The following is a 16,924-nucleotide window of genomic DNA, read 5'->3' as shown; positions in this document are numbered from 1 at the left end:
GCAATGAGGTGCGCAAGATAGCGCGATAAAATGAATGCCAAATGCAAGTAGTGTGCACAAAACTGCGCAATGAGGTGCGCAAGATAACGTGATAAAATGCATGCAAAAAGCAAGTTGAGTGCACAAAACTGCGCAATGAGGTGCGCAAGATAGCGCGATAAAATGCATGCAAAAAGCAAGTAGTGTGCATAAAACTGCGCAATGAGGTGCGCAAGATAGCGCGATAAAATGCATGCAAAATGCAAGTAGAGTGCATAAAACTGCGCAATGAGGTGCGCAAGATAGCGCGATAAAATGCATGCAAAATGCAAGTAGAGTGCACAAAACTGCGCAATGAGGTGCGCAAGATAGCGCGATAAAATGCATGCAAAATGCAAGTAGAGTGCAAAAAACTGCGCAATGAGGTGCGCAAGATAGCGCGATAAAATGAATGCAAAATGCAAGTAGTGTGCAAAAAACTGCGCAATGAGGTGCGCAAGATGGCGCGATAAAATGAATGCAAAATGCAAGTAGTGTGCACAAAACTACGCAATGAGGTGCGCAAGATGGCACGACAAAATGCATGCAAAATGCAAGTAGAGTGCACAAAACTGCGCAATGAGGTGCGCAAGATCGCGCGATAAAATGCATGCAAAATGCAAGTAGTGTGCACAAAACTGCGTAATGAGGTGCGCAAGATAACGCGATAAAATCCGTGCAAAATGCAAGTAGTGTGCACAAAACTGCGCAATGAGGTGCGCAAGATAGCGCGATAAAATGCGTGCAAAATGCAAGTAGTGTGCACAGAAATTCGCAATGAGGTGCGCAAGATAGCGCGATAAAATGCGTGCAAAATGCAAGTAGTGTGCACAAAACTGCGCAATAAGGTGCGCAAGATGGCGCGATAACATGCATGCAAAATGCAAGTAGTGTGCACAAACCTGCGCAACGAGGTGCGCAAGACGGCGCGATAACATGCATGCAAAATGCAAGTAGAGTGCACAAAACTGCGCAATGAGGTGCGCAAGATAGCGCGATAAAATGCGTGCCAAATGCCAGTAGTGTGCACAAAACTGCGCAATGAGGTGCGCAAGATGGCGCGATAACATGCATGCAAAATGCAAGTAGTGTGCACAAACCCGCGCAATGAGGTGCGCAAGATGGCGCGATAACATGCATGCAAAATGCAAGTAGAGTGCACAAAACTGCGCAATGAGGTGCGCAAGATAGCGCGATAAAATGCATGCAAAATGCAAGTAGTGTGCACAAAACTGCGCAATGAAATGCGCAAGATGGCGCGATAAAATGCATACAAAATGCAAGTAGTGTGCACAAAACTGTGCAATGAGGTGCGCAAGATGGCGTGATAAAATGCATGAAAAATGCAAGTAGTGTGCACAAAATTGCGCAATGAGGTGCGCAAGATGGCGCGATAACATGCAGGCAAAATGCAAGTAGAGTGCAAAAAACTGCGCAATGAGGTGCGCAAGATAGCTCGATAAAATGCATGCAAAATGCAAGTAGTGTGCACAAAACTGCGCAATGAGGTGCGCAAGATAGCGCGATAAAATGCACGCAAAATGCAAGTAGAGTGCACAAAACTGCGCAAGATAGCGCGATAAAATGCATGAAAAATGCAAGTAGTGTTCACAAAACTGCGCAATGAGGTGCGCAAGATAGCGCGATAAAATGCATGCAAAATGCAAGTAGAGTGCATAAAACTGCGCAATGAGGTGCGCAAGATCGCGCGATAAAATGCATGCCAAATGCAAGTAGTCTGCACAAAACTGCGCAATGAGGTGCGCAAGATGGCACGATAAAATGCATGCAAAATGCAAGCAGAGTGCACAAAACTGCGCAATGAGGTGCGCAAGATCGCGCGATAAAATGCATGCAAAATGCAAGTAGAGTGCACAAAACTGCGCAATGAGGTGCGCAAGATCGCGCGATAAAATGTTTGCAAAATGCAAGTAGTGTGCACAAAACTGCGCAATGAGGTGCGCAAGATAGCGCGACAAAATGGATGCAAAATGCAAGTAGAGTGCATAAAACTGCGCAATGAGGTGCGCAAGATAGCGCGATAAAATGAATGCCAAATGCAAGTAGTGTGCACAAAACTGCGCAATGAGGTGCGCAAGATAACGTGATAAAATGCATGCAAAAAACAAGTTGAGTGCACAAAACTGCGCAATGAGGTGCGCAAGATAGCGCGATAAAATGCATGCAAAATGCAAGTAGTGTGCACAAAACTGCGCAATGAGGTGCGCAAGATAGCGCGATAAAATGCATGCAAAATGCAAGTAGAGTGCACAAAACTGCACAATGAGGTGCGCAAGATAGCGCGATAAAATGCATGAAAAATGCAAGTAGTGTGCACAAAACTGCGCAATGAGGTGCGCAAGATAGCGCGATAAAATGCGTGCAAAATGCAAGTAGTGTGCACAAAACTGCGCAATGAGGTGCGCAAGATAGCGCGACAAAATGGATGCAAAATGCAAGTAGAGTGCATAAAACTGCGCAATGAGGTGCGCAAGATAGCGCGATAAAATGAATGCCAAATGCAAGTAGTGTGCACAAAACTGCGCAATGAGGTGCGCAAGATAACGTGATAAAATGCATGCAAAATGCAAGTAGAGTGCACAAAACTGCGCAATGAGGTGCGTTGGATAGCGCGATAAAATGCATGCAAAATGCAAGTAGTGTGCACAAAACTGCGCAATGAGGTGCGCAAGATAGCGCGACAAAATGGATGCAAAATGCAAGTAGAGTGCATAAAACTGCGCAATGAGGTGCGCAAGATAGCGCGATAAAATGAATGCCAAATGCAAGTAGTGTGCACAAAACTGCGCAATGAGGTGCGCAAGATAACGTGATAAAATGCATGCAAAATGCAAGTAGAGTGCACAAAACTGCGCAATGAGGTGCGCAAGATAGCGCGATAAAATGCATGCAAAATGCAAGTAGTGTGCACAAAACTGCGCAATGAGGTGCGCAAGATAGCGCGATAAAATGCATGCAAAATGCAAGTAGAGTGCACAAAACTGCGCAATGAGGTGCGCAAGTTAGCGCGATAAAATTCATGCAAAATGCAAGTAGTGTGCACAAAACTGCGCAATGAGGTGCGCAATATAGCCCGAGAAAATGCATGCAAAATGCAAGTAGAGTGCACAAAACTGCGCAATGAGGTGCCCAAGATAGCGCGATAAAATGCATGCAAAATGCAAGTAGTGTGCCCAAAACTGCGCAATGAGGTGCGCAAGATAGCGCGATAAAATGCATGCAAAATGCATGTAGTGTGCACAAAACTGCGCAATGAGGTGCGCAAGATGGCGCGATAAAATGCGTGCAAAATGCAAGTAGTGTGCACAAAACTGCGCAATGAGGTGCGCAAGATAGCGCGATAAAATGCGTGCAAAATGCAAGTAGTGTGCACAGAATTGCGCAATGAGGTGCGCAATATAGCGCGATAAAATGCGTGCAAAATGCATGTAGTGTGCACAAAACTGCGCATTGAGGTGCGCAAGATGGCGCGATAACATGCCTGCAAAATGCAAGTAGAGTGCACAAAACTACGCAATGAGGTGCGTAGGATAGCGCGATAAAATGCATGCAAAATGCAAGTAGTGTGCAGAAAACTGCGCAATGAGGTACGCAAGATAGCGCGATAAAATGCATGCAAAATGCAAGTAGAGTGCACAAAACTGCGCAATGAGGTGCGCAAGATAGCGCGATAAAACGCCTGCAAAATGCAAGTAGTGCGCACAAAACTGGGCAATGAGGTGCGCAAGATAGCGCGATAAAAGGCATGCAAAATGCAAGTAGAGTGCACAAAACTGCGCAATGAGGTGCGCAAGATAGCGCGATAAAATGCATGCAAAATGCAAGTAGTGTGCATAAAACTGCGCAATGAGGTGCGCAAGATAGCGCGATAAAATGCATGCAAAATGCAAGTAGAGTGCACAAAACTGCGCAATGAGGTGCGCAAGATAGCGCGATAAAATGCATGCAAAATGCAAGTAGAGTGCACAAAACTGCACAATGAGGTGCGCAAGATAGCGCGATAAAATGCATGCAAAATGCAAGTAGTGTGCAAAAAATTGCGCAATGAGGTGCGCAAGATGGCGCGATAAAATGAATGCAAAATGCAAGTAGTGTGCACAAAACTACGCAATGAGGTGCGCAAGATGGCACGATAAAATGCATGCAAAATGCAAGTAGAGTGCACAAAACTGCGCAATGAGGTGCGCAAGATCGCGCGATAAAATGCATGCAAAATGCAAGTAGTGTGCACAAAACTGCGTAATGAGGTGCGCAAGATAACGCGATAAAATCCGTGCAAAATGCAAGTAGTGTGCACAAAACTGCGCAATGAGGTGCGCAAGATAGCGCGATAAAATGCGTGCAAAATGCAAGTAGTGTGCACAGAAATTCGCAATGAGGTGCGCAAGATAGCGCGATAAAATGCGTGCAAAATGCAAGTAGTGTGCACAAAACTGCGCAATAAGGTGCGCAAGATGGCGCGATAACATGCATGCAAAATGCAAGTAGTGTGCACAAACCTGCGCAACGAGGTGCGCAAGACGGCGCGATAACATGCATGCAAAATGCAAGTAGAGTGCACAAAACTGCGCAATGAGGTGCGCAAGATAGCGCGATAAAATGCGTGCCAAATGCCAGTAGTGTGCACAAAACTGCGCAATGAGGTGCGCAAGATGGCGCGATAACATGCATGCAAAATGCAAGTAGTGTGCACAAACCCGCCCAATGAGGTGCGCAAGATGGCGCGATAACATGCATGCAAAATGCAAGTAGAGTGCACAAAACTGCGCAATGAGGTGCGCAAGATAGCGCGATAAAATGCATGCAAAATGCAAGTAGTGTGCACAAAACTGCGCAATGAAATGCGCAAGATGGCGCGATAAAATGCATACAAAATGCAAGTAGTGTGCACAAAACTGTGCAATGAGGTGCGCAAGATGGCGTGATAAAATGCATGAAAAATGCAAGTAGTGTGCACAAAATTGCGCAATGAGGTGCGCAAGATGGCGCGATAACATGCAGGCAAAATGCAAGTAGAGTGCAAAAAACTGCGCAATGAGGTGCGCAAGATAGCTCGATAAAATGCATGCAAAATGCAAGTAGTGTGCACAAAACTGCGCAATGAGGTGCGCAAGATAGCGCGATAAAATGCACGCAAAATGCAAGTAGAGTGCACAAAACTGCGCAAGATAGCGCGATAAAATGCATGAAAAATGCAAGTAGTGTTCACAAAACTGCGCAATGAGGTGCGCAAGATAGCGCGATAAAATGCATGCAAAATGCAAGTAGAGTGCATAAAACTGCGCAATGAGGTGCGCAAGATCGCGCGATAAAATGCATGCCAAATGCAAGTAGTCTGCACAAAACTGCGCAATGAGGTGCGCAAGATGGCACGATAAAATGCATGCAAAATGCAAGCAGAGTGCACAAAACTGCGCAATGAGGTGCGCAAGATCGCGCGATAAAATGCATGCAAAATGCAAGTAGAGTGCACAAAACTGCGCAATGAGGTGCGCAAGATCGCGCGATAAAATGTTTGCAAAATGCAAGTAGTGTGCACAAAACTGCGCAATGAGGTGCGCAAGATAGCGCGACAAAATGGATGCAAAATGCAAGTAGAGTGCATAAAACTGCGCAATGAGGTGCGCAAGATAGCGCGATAAAATGAATGCCAAATGCAAGTAGTGTGCACAAAACTGCGCAATGAGGTGCGCAAGATAACGTGATAAAATGCATGCAAAAAACAAGTTGAGTGCACAAAACTGCGCAATGAGGTGCGCAAGATAGCGCGATCAAATGCATGCAAAATGCAAGTAGTGTGCACAAAACTGCGCAATGAGGTGCGCAAGATAGCGCGATAAAATGCATGCAAAATGCAAGTAGAGTGCACAAAACTGCGCAATGAGGTGCGCAAGATAGCGCGATAAAATGCATGAAAAATGCAAGTAGTGTGCACAAAACTGTGCAATGAGGTGCGCAAGATAGCGCGATAAAATGCGTGCAAAATGCAAGTAGTGTGCACAAAACTGCGCAATGAGGTGCGCAAGATCGCGCGATAAAATGCGTGCAAAATGCAAGTAGTGTGCACAGAACTGCACAATGAGGTGCGCAAGATAGCGCGATAAAATGCGTGCAAAATGCCAGTAGTGTGCACAAAACTGCGCGTTGAGGTGCGCAAGATGGCGCGATAACATGCATGCAAAATGCAAGTAGAGTGCACAAAACTACGCAATGAGGTGCGTTGGATAGCGCGATAAAATGCATGCAAAATGCAAGTAGTGTGCACAAAACTGCGCAATGAGGTGCGCAAGATAGCGCGACAAAATGGATGCAAAATGCAAGTAGAGTGCATAAAACTGCGCAATGAGGTGCGCAAGATAGCGCGATAAAATGAATGCCAAATGCAAGTAGTGTGCACAAAACTGCGCAATGAGGTGCGCAAGATAACGTGATAAAATGCATGCAAAATGCAAGTAGAGTGCACAAAACTGCGCAATGAGGTGCGCAAGATAGCGCGATAAAATGCATGCAAAATGCAAGTAGTGTGCACAAAACTGCGCAATGAGGTGCGCAAGATAGCGCGATAAAATGCATGCAAAATGCAAGTAGAGTGCACAAAACTGCGCAATGAGGTGCGCAAGTTAGCGCGATAAAATTCATGCAAAATGCAAGTAGTGTGCACAAAACTGCGCAATGAGGTGCGCAATATAGCCCGAGAAAATGCATGCAAAATGCAAGTAGAGTGCACAAAACTGCGCAATGAGGTGCCCAAGATAGCGCGATAAAATGCATGCAAAATGCAAGTAGTGTGCCCAAAACTGCGCAATGAGGTGCGCAAGATAGCGCGATAAAATGCATGCAAAATGCATGTAGTGTGCACAAAACTGCGCAATGAGGTGCGCAAGATGGCGCGATAAAATGCGTGCAAAATGCAAGTAGTGTGCACAAAACTGCGCAATGAGGTGCGCAAGATAGCGCGATAAAATGCGTGCAAAATGCAAGTAGTGTGCACAGAATTGCGCAATGAGGTGCGCAATATAGCGCGATAAAATGCGTGCAAAATGCATGTAGTGTGCACAAAACTGCGCATTGAGGTGCGCAAGATGGCGCGATAACATGCCTGCAAAATGCAAGTAGAGTGCACAAAACTACGCAATGAGGTGCGTAGGATAGCGCGATAAAATGCATGCAAAATGCAAGTAGTGTGCAGAAAACTGCGCAATGAGGTACGCAAGATAGCGCGATAAAATGCATGCAAAATGCAAGTAGAGTGCACAAAACTGCGCAATGAGGTGCGCAAGATAGCGCGATAAAACGCCTGCAAAATGCAAGTAGTGCGCACAAAACTGGGCAATGAGGTGCGCAAGATAGCGCGATAAAAGGCATGCAAAATGCAAGTAGAGTGCACAAAACTGCGCAATGAGGTGCGCAAGATAGCGCGATAAAATGCATGCAAAATGCAAGTAGTGTGCACAAAACTGCGCAATGAGGTGCGCAAGATAGCGCGATAAAATGCGTGCAAAATGTATGTAGTGTGCTCAAAACAGGGCAATCAGGTGCGCAAGATGGCGCGATAAAATGCATGCAAAATGCAAGTAGTGTGCACAAAACTGCGCAATGAGGTGCGCAAGATAGCGCGATAAAATGCGTACAAAATTTAAGTAATGTGCTCAAAACTGGGTAATGAGGTGCGCAAGATAGCGCGATCAAATGCATGCAAAATGCAAGTAGAGTGCACAAAACTGCGCAATGAGGTGCGCAAGATAGCGCGATAAAATGCATGAAAAATGCAAGTAGTGTGCACAAAACTGCGCAATGAGTTGCGCAAGATAGCGCGATAAAATGCATGAAAAATGCAAGTAGAGTGCACAAAACTGCGCAGTGAGGTGCGCAAGATAGCGCGATAAAATTCATGCAAAATGCAAGTAGTGTGAACAAAACTGCGCAATGAGGTGCGCAATATAGCGCGAGAAAATGCATGCAAAATGCAAGTAGAGTGCACAAAACTGCGCAATGAGGTGTCCAAGATAGCGCGATAAAATGCATGCAAAATGCAAGTAGTGTGCACAAAACTGCGCAATGAGGTGCGCAAGATAGCGCGATAAAATGCATGCAAAATGCATGTAGTGTGCACAAAACTGCGCAATGAGGTGCGCAAGATGGCGCGATAAAATGCGTGCAAAATGCAAGTAGTGTGCACAAAACTGCGCAATGAGGTGCGCCAGATCGTGCGATAAAATGCATGCAAAATGCAAGTAGTGTGCACAAAACTGCGCAATGAGGTGCGCAAGATAGCGCGATAAAATGCGTGCAAAATGTATGTAGTGTGCTCAAAACGGGGCAATGAGGTGCGCAAGATGGCGCGATAAAATGAATGCAAAATGCAAGTAGTGTGCACAAAACTGCGCAATGAGGTGCGCAAGATAGCGCGATAAAATGCGTGCAAAATTTAAGTAATGTGCTCAAAACAGGGTAATGAGGTGCGCAAGATAGCGCGATAAAATGCATGCAAAATGCAAGTAGTGTGCACAAAACTGCGCAATGAGGTGCGCAAGATAGCGCGATAAAATGCATGCAAAATGCAAGTAGAGTGCACAAAACTGCACAATGAGGTGCGCAAGATAGCGCGATAAAATGCATGAAAAATGCAAGTAGTGTGCACAAAACTGCGCAATGAGGTGCGCAAGATAGCGCGATAAAATGCATGCAAAATGCAAGTAGTGTGCACAAAACTGCGCAATGAGGTGCGCAAGATAGCGCGATAAAATGCGTGCAAAATGTATGTAGTGTGCTCAAAACAGGGCAATGAGGTGCGCAAGATGGCGCGATAAAATGCATGCAAAATGCAAGTAGTGTGCACAAAACTGCGCAATGAGGTGCGCAAGATAGCGCGAGAAAATGCGTACAAAATTTAAGTAATGTGCTCAAAACTGGGTAATGAGGTGCGCAAGATAGCGCGATCAAATGCATGAAATATGCAAGTAGAGTGCACAAAACTGCGCAATGAGGTGCGCAAGATAGCGCGATAAAATGCATGAAAAATGGAAGTAGTGTGCACAAAACTGCGCAATGAGTTGCGCAAGATAGCGCGATAAAATGCATGAAAAATGCAAGTAGAGTGCACAAAACTGCGCAATGAGGTGCGCAAGATAGCGCGATAAAATTCATGCAAAATGCAAGTAATGTGCACAAAACTGCGCAATGAGGTGCGCAATATAGCGCGAGAAAATGCATGCAAAATGCAAGTAGAGTGCACAAAACTACGCAATGAGGTGCGCAAGATAGCGCGATAAAATGCATGAAAAATGGAAGTAGTGTGCACAAAACTGCGCAATGAGTTGCGCAAGATAGCGCGATAAAATGCATGAAAAATGCAAGTAGAGTGCACAAAACTGCGCAATGAGGTGCGCAAGATAGCGCGATAAAATTCATGCAAAATGCAAGTAGTGTGCACAAAACTGCGCAATGAGGTGCGCAATATAGCGCGAGAAAATGCATGCAAAATGCAAGTAGAGTGCACAAAACTACGCAATGAGGTGCCCAAGATAGCGCGATAAAATGCATGCAAAATGCAAGTAGTGTGCACAAAACTGCGCAATGAGGTGCGCAAGATAGCGCGATAAAATGCATGCAAAATGCATGTAGTGTGCACAAAACTGCGCAATGAGGTGCGCAAGATGGCGCGATAAAATGCATGAAAAATGCAAGTAGTGTGCACAAAACTGCGCAATGAGGTGCGCAAGATAGTGCGATAAAATGCATGCAAAATGCAAGTAGTGTGCACAAAACTGCGCAATGAGGTGCGCAAGATAGCGCGATAAAATGCGTGCAAACTGTATGTAGTGTGCTCAAAACGGGGCAATGAGGTGCGCAAGATGGCGCGATAAAATGCATGCAAAATGCAAGTAGTGTGCACAAAACTGCGCAATGAGGTGCGCAAGATAGCGCGATAAAATGCGTGCAAAATTTAAGTAATGTGCTCAAAACAGGGTAATGAGGTGCGCAAGATAGCGCGATAAAATGCATGCAAAATGCAAGTAGTGTGCACAAAACTGCGCAATGAGGTGCCCAAGATAGCGCGATAAAATGCATGCAAAATGCAAGTAGAGTGCACAAAACTGCACAATGAGGTGCGCAAGATAGCGCGATAAAATGCATGAAAAATGCAAGTAGTGTGCACAAAACTGCGCAATGAGTTGCGCAAGATAGCGCGATAAAATGCATGAAAAATGCAAGTAAAGTGCACAAAACTGCGCAATGAGGTACGCAAGATAGCGCGATAAAATGCATGCAAAATGCAAGTAGAGTGCACAAAACTGCGCAATGAGGTGCGCAAGATAGCGCGATAAAACGCCTGCAAAATGCAAGTAGTGCGCACAAAACTGGGAAATGAGGTGCGCAAGATACCGCGATAAAAGGCATGCAAAATGCATGTAGAGTGCACAAAACTGCGCAATGAGGTGCGCAAGATAGCGCGATAAAATGCATGCAAAATGCAAGTAGTGTGCACCAAACTGCGCATGATGGCGCGATAAAATGCATGCAAAATGCAAGTAGAGTGCACAAAACTGCGCAATGAGGTGTGCAAGATGGCGCGATAAAATGCATGCAAAATGCAAGTCGTGTGCACCAAACTGCGCAATGAGGTGCGCAAGATGGCGCGATAAAATGCATGCAAAATGCAAGTAGTGTGCACCAAACTGAGCAATGAGGCGCGCAAGATCGCGCGATAAAATGCGTGCAAAATGCAAGTAGTGTGCACAAAACTACGCAATGAGGTGCGGAAGATGGCGCGATAAAATGCATGCAAAATGCAAGTGGAGTGCACAAAACTGCGCAATGAGGAGCGCAAGATGGCGCGATAAAATGCATGCAAAATGCAAGTGGTGTGCACAGAACTGCGCAATGAGGTGCGCAAGATGCCGCGATAAAATGCATGGAAAACCAAGCAGAGTGCAGAAAACTGCGCAATGAGGTGCGCAAGATAGCGCGATAAAATGCATGCAAAATGCAAGTAGAGTGCACAAAACTGCGCAATGAGGTGCGCAAGATAGCGCGATAAAAGGCATGCAAAATGCAAGTAGTGTGCACAAAACTGCGCAATGAGGTGCGCAAGATAGCGCGATAAAATGCATGCAAAATGCAAGTAGAGTGCACAAAACTGCGCAATGAGGTGCGCAAGATAGCGCGATAAAATGCATGCAAAATGCAAGTAGTGTGCACAAAACTGCGCAATGAGGTGCGCAATATAGCGCGAGAAAATGCATGCAAAATGCAAGTAGAGTGCACAAAACTGCGCAACGAGGTGCCCAAGATAGCGCGATAAAATGCTTGCAAAATGCAAGTAGTGTGCACAAAACTGCGCAATGAGGTGCACAAGATAGCGCGATAAAATGCATGCAAAATGCATGTAGTGTGCACAAAACTGCGCAATGAGGTGCGCAAGATGGCGCGATAAAATGCGTGCAAAATGCAAGTAGTGTGCACAAAACTGCGCAATGAGGTGCCCAAGATCGCGCGATAAAATGCGTGCAAAATGCAAGTAGTGTGCACAGAACTGCGCAATGAGGTGCGCAAGATAGCGCGATAAAATGCGTGCAAAATGCAAGTAGTGTGCACAAAACTGCGCATTGAGGTGCGCAAGATGGCGCAATAACATGCATGCAAAATGCAAGTAGAGTGCACAAAACTGCGCAATGAGGTGCGTAGGATAGCGCGATAAAATGCATGCAAAATGCAAGTAGTGTGCACAAAACTGCGCAATGAGGTACGCAAGATAGCGCGAGAAAATGCATGCAAAATGCAAGTAGAGTGCACAAAACTGCGCAATGAGGTGCGCAAGATAGCGCGATAAAACGCCTGCAAAATGCAAGTAGTGCGCACAAAACTGGGCAATGAGGTGCGCAAGATGGCGCGATAACATACGTGCAAAATGCAAGTCGTGTGCACAAAACTGCGCAATGAGGTGCGCAAGATGGCGCGATAAAATGCATGCGAAATGCAAGTAGTGTGCACAAAACTTCGCAATGAGGTGCGCAAGATAGCGCGATAAAATGCATGCAAAATGCAAGTAGTGTGCACAAAACTGCGCAATGAGGTGCGCAAGATAGCGCGATAAAATGCATGCAAAATGCAAGTAGAGTGCAGAAAACTGCGCAATCAGGTGCGCAAGATAGCGCGATAAAATGCATGCAAAATGCGAGTAGTGTGCACAAAACTGCGCAATGAGGTGCGCAAGATAGCGCGATAAAATGCATGCAAAATGCAAGTAGAGTGCAGAAAACTGCGCATTAAGGTGCGCAAGATAGCGCGATAAAATGCATGCAAAATGCAAGTAGTGTGCACAAAACTACGCAATGAGGTGCGGAAGATGGCGCGATAAAATGCATGCAAAATGCAAGTGGAGTGCACAAAACTGCGCAATGAGGTGCGCAAGATAGCGCGATAAAATGCGGGCAAAATGTAAGTAATGTGCACAAAATAGTGCGATGAGGTGCGCAAGATAGCGCGACAAAATGCATGCAAAATGCAAGTAGTGTGCACAAAACTGCGCAATGAGGTGCGCAAGAAGGCGCGATAAAATGCATGCAAAATGCAAGTAGTGTGCACAAAACTGCGCAATAAGGTGCGCAAGATAGCGCGATAAAATGCGTGCAAAATGCAAGTAATATACCTGAAACAGTGCAATGAGGTGCGCAAGATAGCGCGATAAAATGCATGCAAAATGCAAGTAATGTGCGGAAAACAGTGCAATGTGGTGCGCAAGATAGCGCGATAAAATGCATGCAAAATGCAAGTAGTGTGCACAAAACTGCGCGATGAGGTGCGCAAGATGGCGCGATAAAATGCATGCAAAATGCAAGTAGTGTGCACAAAACTACGCCATGGGTTGCGCAAGATGGCGCGATAAAATGCATGCAAAATGCAAGTAGTGTGCACAAAACTGCGCAATGAGGTGCGCAAGATAGCGCGATAAAATGCGTGCCAAATGCAAGTAATGTGCACAAAACAGTGCGACGAGGTGCGCATGATATCGCGATAAAATTCATGAAAAATGGAAGTAGTGTGCACAAAACTGCGCCATGAGGTGCGCAAGATAGCGCGATAAAATGCGTGCAAAGTGGAAGTAATGTGCACAAAACAGGGCAATGAAGTGTGCAAGATAGCGCGATAAAATGCGTGCAAAATGCAAGTAGTGTGCACAAAACTGCGCAATGAGGTGCGCAAGATGGCGCGAAAAAATGCATGCAAAATGCAAGTAGTGTGCACAACACTGCGCAATGAGGTGCGCAAGATAGCGCGAAAAAATGCGTGCAAAATGTAAGTAATGTGCACAAAAAAGTGCGATGAGGTGCGCAAGATAGCGCGACAAAATACATGCAAAATACAAGTAGTGTGCACAAAACTGCGCAATGAGGTGCGCAAGATAGCGCGATAAAATGCGTGCAAAATGCAAGTAATGTGTACAAAACAGTGCGACGAGGAGGGGAAGATATCGCGATAAAATGCATGCAAAATGCAAGTAGTGTGCAATAAACTGTGCAATGAGGTGCGCTAGATAGCGCGATAAAATGCGTGCAAAATGTTAGTAATGTGCACAAAACAGTGCAATTAGGTGCGCAAGATAGCGCGATAAAATGCATGCAAAATGCAAGTAGTGTGCACAAAACTGCGCAATGAGGTGGGCAAGATGGCGCGATAAAATGCATGCAAAATGCAAGCAGTGTGCACAAAACTGCGCAACGAGGTGAGCAAGATAGCGCGATAAAATGCGTGCAAAATGCAAGTAATGTGCACAAAACAGGGCAATGAGGTGCGCAAGATAGCGCGATAAAATGCATGCAAAATGCAAGTAGTGTGCACAAAACTACGCAATGAGGTGGGCAAGATGGCGCGATAAAATGCATGCAAAATGCAAGTAGTGTGCACAAAACTGCGCAACGAGGTGAGCAAGATAGCGCGATAAAATGCGTGCAAAATGCAAGTAATGTGCACAAAACAGGGCAATGAGGTGCGCAAGATAGCGCGATAAAATGCATGCAGAATGCAAGTAGTGTGCACAAAACTGTGCAATGAGGTGCGCAAGATGGCGCGATAAAATGCATGCAAAATGCAAGTAGAGCGCACAAAACTGCGCAATGAGGTGCGCAAGATAGCGCGATGAAATGCGTGCAAAATGCAAGTAATGTGCATAAAACAATGCAATTAGGTGCGCAAGATAGCGCGATAAAATGCATGCAAAATCCAAGTAATGTGCCCAAAACAGTGCAATGAGGTGCGTAAGATAGCTTGATAAAATGCATGCAAAATGCAAGTAGTGTGCACAAAACTGCGCAATGAGGTGCGCAAGATGGCGCGAAAAAATGCATGCAAAATGCAAGTAGTGTGCACAAAACTGCGCAATGAGGTGCGCAAGATAGCGCGATAAAATGCATGCAAAATGTAAGTAATGGGCACCAAATAGTGCAATGAGGTGCGCAAGATAGCGCGATAAAATGCATGCAAAATGCAAGTAGTGTGCACAAAACAGCGCATTGAGGTGCGCAAGATGGCGCGATAAAATGCATGCAAAATGCAAGTAATGTGCAGAAAATAGGGCGACGAGGTTCGCAAGGTAGCGCGATAAAATGCATGCAAAATGCAAGTATTGTGCACAAAACTGCGCGATGAGGTGCGCAAGATGGCGTGATAAAATGCATGCAAAATGCAAGTAGTGTGCACAAAACTGCGCGATGAGGTGCGCAAGATGGCGCGATAAAATGCGTGCCAAATGCAAGTAATGTGCACAAAATAGTGCGACGAGGTGCGCATGATATCGCGATAAAATTCATGAAAAATGGTAGTAGTGTGCACAAAACTGCGCCATGAGGTGCGCAAGATAGCGCGATAAAATGCGTGCAAAGTGGAAGTAATGTGCACAAAACAGGGCAATGAGGTGCGCAAGATGGCGCGATAAAATGCATGCAAAATGCAAGTAGTGTGCACAAAACTGCGCAATGAGGTGCGCAAGATAGCGCGATAAAATGCGTGCAAAATGTAAGTAATGTGCACAAAATAGGGCAATGAGGTGCGCAAGATAGCGCGACAAAATGCATGCAAAATGCAAGTAGTGTGCACAAAACTGCGCATTGAGGTGCGCAAGATGGCGTGATAAAATGCATGCAAAATGCAAGTAGTGTGCACAAAACTGCGCAATGAGGTGCGCAAGATAGCGCGATAAAATGCGTGCAAAACGCAAGTAATGTACCTAAAACAGTGCAATGAGGTACGCAAGATAGCGCGATAAAATGCATGCAAAATGCAAGCAATGTGCGGAAAACAGTGCAATGTGGTGCGGAAGATGGCGCGATAAAATGCATGCAAAATTCAAGTAGTGTGCACAAAACTGCGCGATGAGGTGCACCAGATGGCGCGATAAAATGCATGCAAAATGCAAGTAGTGTGCACAAAATTGCGCAATTTGGTGCGCAGGATGGCGCGATAAAATGCATGCAAAATGCAAGTAGTGTGCACAAAACTGCGCAATGAGGTGCGCAAGATATCGCGATAAAATGCATGAAAAATGGAAGTAGTGTGCACAAAACTGCGCCATGAGGTGCGCAAGATAGCGCGATAAAATCCGTGCAAAATGTAAGTAATGTGCACAAAACAGGGCAATGAGGTGCGCAAGATAGCGCGATAAAATGCGTGCAAAATACAAGTAGTGTGCACAAAAATTCGCAATGAGGTGCACAAGATGGCGCGATAAAATGCATGCAAAATGCAAGTAGTGTGCACAACACTGCGCAATGAGGTGTGCAAGATAGCGCGATAAAATGTGTGCAAAATGTAAGTAATGTGCACAAAATAGTGCGATGAGGTGCGCAAGATAGCGCGACAAAATGCATGCAAAATACAAGTAGTGTGCACAAAACTGCGCAATGAGGTGCGCAAGATGGCGCGATAAATTGCGTGCAAAATGCAAGTAGTGTACACAAAATTGCGCAATGAGGTGCGCACGGTAGCGCGATAAAATGCGTGCAAAATGCAAGTGATGTACCTAAAATAGTGCAATGAGGTGCGCAAGATAGCGCGATAAAATGCATGCAAAATGCAAGTAATGTGCGGAAAACAGTGCAATGTGGTGCGCAAGATAGCGCGATGAAATGCATGCAAAATGCAAGTAGTGTGCACAAAACTGCGCGATGAGGTGCGCAAGATGGCGCGATAAAATGCATGCAAAATGCAAGTAGTGTGCACAAAACACGCAATGAGGTGCGCAAGATAACGCGATAAAATGCGTGCAAAATGTAAGTAATGTGCACAAAATAGTGCAATGAGGTGCGCCAGGTAGCGCGACAAAATGCATACAAAATGCAAGTAGTGTGCACAAAACTGCGCAATGAGGTGCGCAAGATGGCGCGATAAAATGCATGCAAAATGCAAGTAGTGTGCACAAAACTGCGCAATGAGGTGCGCAAGATAGCGCGATAAAATGCGTGCAAACTGCAAGTAATGTACTTAAAACAGTGCAATGAGGTGCGCAAGATAGCGCGATAAAATGCATGAAAAATGCAAGCAATGTGCGGAAAACAGTGCAATGTGGTGCGCAAGATGGCGCGATAAAATTCTTGCAAAATTCAAGTAGTGTGCACAAAACTGCGCGATGAGGTGCACAAGATGGCGCAATAAAATACATGCAAAATGCAAGTAGTGTGCACAGAATTGCGCAATTTCGTGCGCAAGATGGCGCGATAAAATGCATGCAAAATGCAAGTAGTGTGCACAAAACTGCGCAATAAGGTGCGCAAGATAGCGCGATAAAATGCGTGCAAAATGCAAGTAATGTGCACAAAACAGTGCGACGAGGTGCGCAAGATATCGCGATAAAATGCATGAAAAATGGAAGTAGTGCGCACAAAACTGC

This window comes from Camellia sinensis, unplaced genomic scaffold (genome assembly GCF_055761805.1).
Source record: "Camellia sinensis isolate YWXY unplaced genomic scaffold, ASM5576180v1 Unanchor4, whole genome shotgun sequence".
In the NCBI taxonomy this organism is placed as follows: domain Eukaryota; kingdom Viridiplantae; phylum Streptophyta; class Magnoliopsida; order Ericales; family Theaceae; genus Camellia; species Camellia sinensis.
Note: the sequence above shows the minus strand (reverse complement) of the source record.